This window comes from Lepus europaeus, chromosome X, assembly GCF_033115175.1.
Source record: "Lepus europaeus isolate LE1 chromosome X, mLepTim1.pri, whole genome shotgun sequence".
NCBI classification, from domain to species: Eukaryota; Metazoa; Chordata; class Mammalia; order Lagomorpha; family Leporidae; genus Lepus; species Lepus europaeus.
The window spans coordinates 13,629,149-13,636,725 of NC_084850.1; the positions used below are offsets into that span (position 1 = coordinate 13,629,149).

The window sequence follows — 7,577 nt, forward strand, 5'->3', positions numbered from 1 at the left end:
CAGAAGGACAGTCTGATAACTAAAAAAGTAGTATGAGGGTAGGTGTTATCAGGATGCCCGTGTATCATATGAGAGAACCTGAGTTCAGTAACTGGCTCCAGCTCCTGACTCCAGCTTCTTGCTAATGTGGACTCTGGGAAGAAGTAGAGATGGCTCAGGTAATTGGGCTCCTGCCATCCACATGGGAGACCTAGACAGAGTTCCTGGCTTCTAACCAGTCTTCACCATTGCAGGCATTTGAGGAGTGAACCAGTAAATTAGAGCTCGCTCTCTTTTACTTTCTATCTTTCTGCCTCTCTGCCTCTCAAAAACAGAAAAAAAAATAGTGCTATGAGATAATCTCCTGCATAGAACATAAAAATCAGAAGCTATGGGGCCAGCGTTGTAGTGTACAGGGTAAATCCACTGCCTATGATGCTGGCATTCCATATGGGCACTAGTTAGTGTCCCAGCTGTTCTGCTTCTGATCCAGCTCTCTGCTAATGAGTCTAGGAAAGCAGTGGAAGATGGCCCAAGTTCTTGGGCCCCTGCATTCACGTGGGAGACCCGGAAGAAGCTCCTGGCTCCTGGTTTCATCATGGCCCAGTCCCAAACATTGCAGACATTTGGGAAGTGAATGAGTGGGTGGAAGATCTCTCTCAATCTCTCTGTCTCTCTTGCTCTCTGTAACTTTGCCTTTCACATAAACAAACAAATATTTTTTTTAAAAAAAATCAGAAGCTACATAAAACTAATAAAAGAAAAAATACAAATTTAGCCACATATACTCTATATGATATGAAATGTGTAATTACCATATTGTATGTAAGATTATAGTGTATTTTATACATTATAATATATACAGATGATATTTGATGAATTTATATATTAAATATATGTTTTATATAGCTTATTACATGTACCCAGATTTACATGTTTCCCTCTCATTTGTTAGCCTTTCTTTTGTAACTTCTGAGATTATAGCTGATATGTGACACATTTGATCTGAAATATTTGTTCACAAAAATAAACAAAAATTTAAATACCTGTGATATATATATATATATATATATATATATATATATATAAAACACAGCAAATGGTCAATGTTTTTAATGCTCTGCATTCAGAGATTTCAAAAATTAAATAAATAGGGATTCGGGCTGTGATATAGTGGGTAAAGCTGCTGCATGCAGTGCTAGCATCCCATATGGGGGCAGTTCGAGTCCTGGTGGCTCTATTTCCGATCCAGCTCTCTGCTATGGCCTGGGAAAGCAGTAGAAGATGGTCCAACTCCTTGGGCCCCTGCACCTGTGTGGGAGACCTGGAAGAGGCTCCTGGCTCCTGGCTTTGGATCAGCACAGCTCCAGCTATTGTGGCCATTTGGGGAGTGATTCAGCAGATGGAAGATTCTCTCTCTCTCTCTCTCTCTCTCTCTCTCTCTCTCTCTCTTTCTCCTCTCTCTGCTTCTGCCTCTCTGTAACTCTGCATTTCAAATAAATAATCTTAAATAAATCTTTAAAAATTGACTAAATAAAAAGCTTATCCTAATAAGAAAATACAAAAATGATGGATCCCACATCATCACCTCTGGTCCCTTCCATGCTCCCCTCAGGTCTCCTTTGCTCATCAGTCCTGGCACCGACACACACACACACACACACACACACCCCTGAGGTCAACATTATCCTGATTCTAGCAATTTATATTGTTTTTACTTGATTTTGATTTATACAAATGGAATCATACACCATGTGCTTTTCTGTTTTCTTTTGCTCAACCAATTAAATTAGGTCTTTCTATTTATATTTCAGCATTGCTGTAGTTTGAATGTGCCCACTCCAAAATTCAGATGTGACAAATGTGATAATATGAAAAGGTGGGCTGTTCAAGAGGTATTTAGTTCATGATGACTTCACTCTCTTCAATGGTGTTTGGTACCCTTGTAAAAGAATTTGAGAGAGGGGCCGGCGCTGTGGCTCATTAGGTTAATCCTCCGCCTGCAGCGCTGGTATCCCATATGGGCACCGGTTCTAGTCCCGGCTGCTCCTCTTCCAGTCCAGCTCTCTGCTGTGGCCCGGGAGGGCGGTGGAGGATGGCCCAAGTGCTTGGGCCCCTGCACCCACGTGGGAGACCAGGAGGAAGCACCTGGCTCCTGGCTTCGGACCGGCGCAGCGCTGGCCGTAGCGGCCATTTCGGGGGTGAACCAACAGAAGGAAGACCTTTCTCTCTCTCTCTCTCTCTCTCTCTCTCTCTCTCTCTGTCTATAACTCTGGCTGTCAAATAAAAAAAAATGAATTTGACAGAGTGAATTTGTTCATTCTTGCCTTTATACCTTCTACCATTTGAGGACATAAGAAAAATCCCTCATTAGATTGTACACGTTGACCTTGCACTTTCCAGACTCCAGAACTGTGAGAAATAAATAACCACTCTTGTTGTATCATAGCGGCAAAAATGGACTAAGATAATAACGTGAAAGAGAACTTCGGATTGAAAATAGCAATTTACACTTTTGCCTTGTGCAATGTCTTTTTCTAAATCAGTAGCTCATGACATAACTTCTTTTTCTGAAATATCAGAATTATGTAGTTTCTAGTCATTTCTTCAGCAAATCATTATAAACTGATAAATTAAATAGTACTGCTAATAATGTAGTAATACTAGTAATAATGAAAATAATGAATATACTATAAAGTCTTAAAGGGGAAAATGGCAGTCTGTGGAAAATTCATTTAACTTTATGAATTAGAGTCCAAGTACAGATAAATTATTTGAGAAGAGTAAATCAATGCATTTTACTTGGCAGCTATAGTTTGCAATCATCTGTAATATATTAAGCATTTATCTGTTATTTACCAAGTGTTGTACATATGTTTTCCCATTTTTAACTTCACAGTAGGCCTATGAAATGAATGTTATTCCCATCATACAAGTAAGAAAACCAGGGCACTGAGAGATTTTAAGCCCAAGATGGCTGATATAATAGAGATTCCAGTATTGTCTAATTTCAAAGCCTGAGCTATTTCTACTCTAATGCTTACTGTTAGCTATGTCAGTAAATTTTGTTGTTTCATTTATTTTTAAGTTCAGACAGTTAGCATCTGATTTTGATTCAGAGTGTGGTCAGCCCAGAGATCATTGAGCAGCAACAAAAAATGATTACCGGGAAGCCCTGCTTATACCTTGCTTGTTTTACTTGTATCAGCAACACACTTATTAATTATGTAGCCATTACTACTGAGAATAAAATTTGGATTTCTTAAGAAGCCTAGATTTAATGGAAACTAAATGCATTGGTTTTTCAGTTAGGTTTGGCAAATGAAAATAAACTCAAAATTGTTGCATTATCCTCTCATATCATCAAAAATATCCATTAAGGCCCATCTCTCTTAATCCTGAAAGAATCAAAAAACACTTTCATGCTTTGTCCTGCTTCTTAGAAAATAGACATGTAGTCTCTGAAGTGTGAGTGATGTTTGCCTGTCTGAAACTGAGAAGCAATCTATCATGCAAACACCGCATATTATCACCAGTAAAAACACATCTTGCCTTAAGACAGTGGAGCTTGTGAAATTCCACTTACTACACTGATAGGTAGTGTTAATATTTTTGTAACTGTGGGAGATTTCATCTCTTTCTGGTGAGTTTTATGACATTTAACAAATGAGAGGGGTGGTATCATTTGAGTGAGAACTCTCTAGGTATGGGAATCCAAATATATTCTAAGTGAACACCAAGTGAAAACTACACAAACAGCAGTGTTTCTCAGTGTCTATTATAAGGATTCCTAGCCTCAGAATCACTGGGCATGTTGGGTAAATATGCAGAATTCTGACCTATAGAACTGGGATGTATAGGTGAGATGAAGGAATCTCCATGATTAAGTAGCTCTCTCAAGACTAGAGCACGGTTTGTGAATCATGGAACTACTGACATTCGGAGTTTGAGAATTCTTTGTTGTGGGAGTTAACCAATGCATTAAAGCAAGTTTACTAGTATCCCTTATCTTTCCTCAATAGATGCCAGTAGGAAAACCCCTGTATATGATTTGTGGCAATCAAAATATCTCCAGATATTTCCAAATACCCCTGAATGGAGGACAATATCACCTCTAGTTGATAATTATTTTTCTAGAGCAAGGATGTCTACAGTTAGGCAACTAAAAGAGTCATGGCAGATAAGCGACTAGTGAAGTGATCTGCTTTTTTTGAAGACTGAATAAACCCAGGCAACTGTCAGTTAAGTAGTATCGAAGAAAGAACGTGCTCCACATAAAAAAAGACAATGACACATGCACTGTCTATTCCAATACTCAACAATATGTATTGTGCGTCTCTTAATAAAATACTGCTTTCCTTCTGAAATGGTTTTATAGTTCAAGGGTTAAGCCCTTGCAAGAGTGTCATCTAACAGAAGAGTAGAAAGTGTAGGCTGTGATGGAGCTGCTCCATTGTTGGTGCCTCTGTCTAAAGAGTTCCACCTGAACCTTGTGGTTATTTCACTTTGACACACTGCCCTGACTTTAAGTCAAGTTCATGCTACACAGACAGAAATTTTAACTGACCATTTCTTTGAAACACATCCGGACAATAGTCAGTTCCTTAAATTATTAGAAATGTATTTGGAGTAATATACGGATAACATGTTTTAATGCATGCATTTTTTTTCTGAAAAAGATCCTTTTATTAAATGTTATAAATGAGTCTCAGAAAGTATTTAGTGACACAGAGAAATATTTCATGGAATCCTTATTCTGATGCTTTAAAATGCTTATCACAATGACTGGCTCATAGCAAGTGCTCAAGAATGAAATCTTATATTTTGCAAAAAAAAATGGATGCAACTGGAAACCATTATACTTAGCAAAAAAAAAGTCTGCAAAAGACAAATGCCATATGTTTTTCCTGATTGGTGGTAACTAACAGAGTACCAAAAATCTAATGTATATGACTGAAATTCACATTTTGAAATGTGATGACTGTTTATAGCCCACGTCTCTGTTGAGGAACAGTTTTTTCTTCTTCTTCTATTTGTTGAATTATTTACTTAGTGTAGCATTTCCCCTATGAGTATAAAATAAACTGAAAGTAGATCATTGTAAAAATTAAAAGAAAGAATGAGAAAGGAGGAAGAAGAATGGGAGCGTGAGCAGAAGGGAGTGTAGGGTGGGGAGTATCACTATGCTCTTAATCTGTATATATGAAATAAATGAACTTTCTTTACCTTAAAAATAAATAATAAAAAGCAAAAATAACGCTATTAGTGAATTTTTCAGTAGGTGGTGTGTGTGAGAGCTCTTCCTTTATTAACTAAATCAGGCCAGGCCACGTGCACTAAACCCTTGAATAAGCCCTCTGAAACAGAAAGAAAACAAAACAGAAATCCCACAAGGATTTCTCTGTATGGTGAGAACTCAGCCCACCCTCCAATCCCCGACTGTTGAAAAGTCCTTCTTCCCCTTTGCCAGAAAGTCCAAAGCTTATCGAAGATGAAGAGCAGACCACAGTTCTAGATGCTGTGGTGGTCTTGGCAGCCTGTGCTATTTGCACACTGACAAGACCATCATATTGTGTATTTTTTTTTTGGTGAGAAATAGGAAATCATCAGGGTGCCTGGGCCACTGATTGGTGGGTTTTACCTTTTAGATATATTATACCTTGCCCATTTACTGGCTCTGCAGTAAACCTGTGTGAAGGTAACACAGATTGCATTTGAGTTGTCATTCTCACCAATCTTTGAGTGTGTAGATTTTTTTAGTTTGGCCTACACTTTCAATTGTACATACTGTTCTTGTGTCCTTAAAATAACGTATCCTTACTAACAAAAAGCATAATCAATGTAACTGTGGGAAACATGCCAAAGTCAATTATTTGGAATTATCTGAATGACAAAGAGCTTAATGTGTTGGCCTACAAATGACCTTTTCTCTGTGTTTTGTATTACTTGATTTGTTAGTCTTCTGATTAACCAATTAATTAATTATTTTGTTTTCAGGCTGAAAATAAAGCTGTGATTTTTATATTAACAGATCAAATCAATGGACAGTTTACCATTGTGTTTTATGTGGTCATTTTTTTTTGCCTGTTTCTATCAAAGAAGGTTAAGAATTATATCAATTCTGTTACATCATTTATTTTCATCATTTTTTCCTATATTAGTTATCTTTTCGCCAGCTTGATCATGCTATCCAAGTCTGGCTAGCAAAACTTACAGACACACTGTCTACCAAGCTGCCTACATCTTGACTTCCTGATTCACCAGGAAACAGAAGCCTCACTAATCCTCCAGTTGAACTTGGCTGCCATAAAAAAATAGCTTCAGTGGATACTGTAGACCACAAAGTCATATGACAATTAGTTATCTTATCACCAGCAGTCTCTTTAATTAACTCAGTTGAAACTTGGTTTTAGTGACACACAAAAAACAAATCCAATATGATTTTCAGACTTCAACTGATAAAATCAGTCATGTGTAGGTATATAAATGACTGACAGAATTTAGTGTTTTAGACTCCCCATGGATTTAACTCCCTTTAGCCCCTAAATATAAATGTGTGTGAGAGTGTGTGTAATTAATTTCAGTATTATTTCTGGACAATCATTTGATAAATGACAAACTGTGCCTCTGTTAAGTAATCATCCATTTTAAAAACATTTTGTATGTCATGAAACACTTGGACTTCTTCACCAACATATATTCATTCAGCGAATCAGAGATTTTAATATTAGTTTTCCTAAGTGGCCTAGCAAGTTTGCATCTGGGGTGATGTTGATTGCATCTCCCACCCAGATCAGCTCAGGGACAGGGGGCAGACTTCCCAGGAGACTGTCTGCATTATAGCTTCTTAGGTTCATCAGAAGTCTGCAATACATTTTGCCCTGTCATTCCGCTTCCCCACCACCGCACGAACATGACTGGTCTCTCGGCCTCCACAAGCCAAGACATTGTATAAATAATGAAAGACTATCACATTGACTTCACCAACTCAATTTTCTTTGCAGGAAAGAGCGAGAGAGAAATGAGAGAAAGAGAAACTTTAGGACATATGCTATATAATCACTTCTCGGCCTTTTGGCTAAGATCAAGTGTAGGACATATGCTATTAATTATTTCTTTCCAGAGAGGAAGAAGTTAAAAAGTATGATGCTACCAGGAGAGAAGGCGCTGGCCCCTACCATATTACTTAATCTTTGAATCAACCTTATGAAATAATCTTATTACCAATACAGAACTGCTAAAAATAATATCCAAATACTTAGAGTCACATAGTAAGTGATTGAGATAGGATTTCACTTAAGAGTTTGACTCCAGAGTCTCCATGTTTAACCACAAAGTGGAAGATACATATTTGGTGGAAAAGATACACACATATATGGAAGATACATACATTTGGTGGAAAAGCAAATGAAAGAGAAACAGGCTATGAAACTATACTATATTGAGAAATCATTCATTTTTTAGATTTTTACAAGTTTATTGATTTATTTTTGTTTATTTAAAAGGCGGAGTGAGAGTAAGAGTGTATGTGTGTTTGTGAGAGAGACAGAGAAGGAGAGGGATCTTTCATCCCTTGGTTCACTCCCTAAACTCCTTTA

General features: G+C 37.5%; 1 pseudogene; it reads left to right on the plus strand.

Moving 5' to 3' along the window:
- The first annotated feature begins 7,037 nt into the window (after positions 1-7,037).
- LOC133753831 (U2 spliceosomal RNA) lies at positions 7,038-7,200 on the plus strand (annotated as a pseudogene).
- The last annotated feature ends 377 nt before the right edge of the window (positions 7,201-7,577 follow it).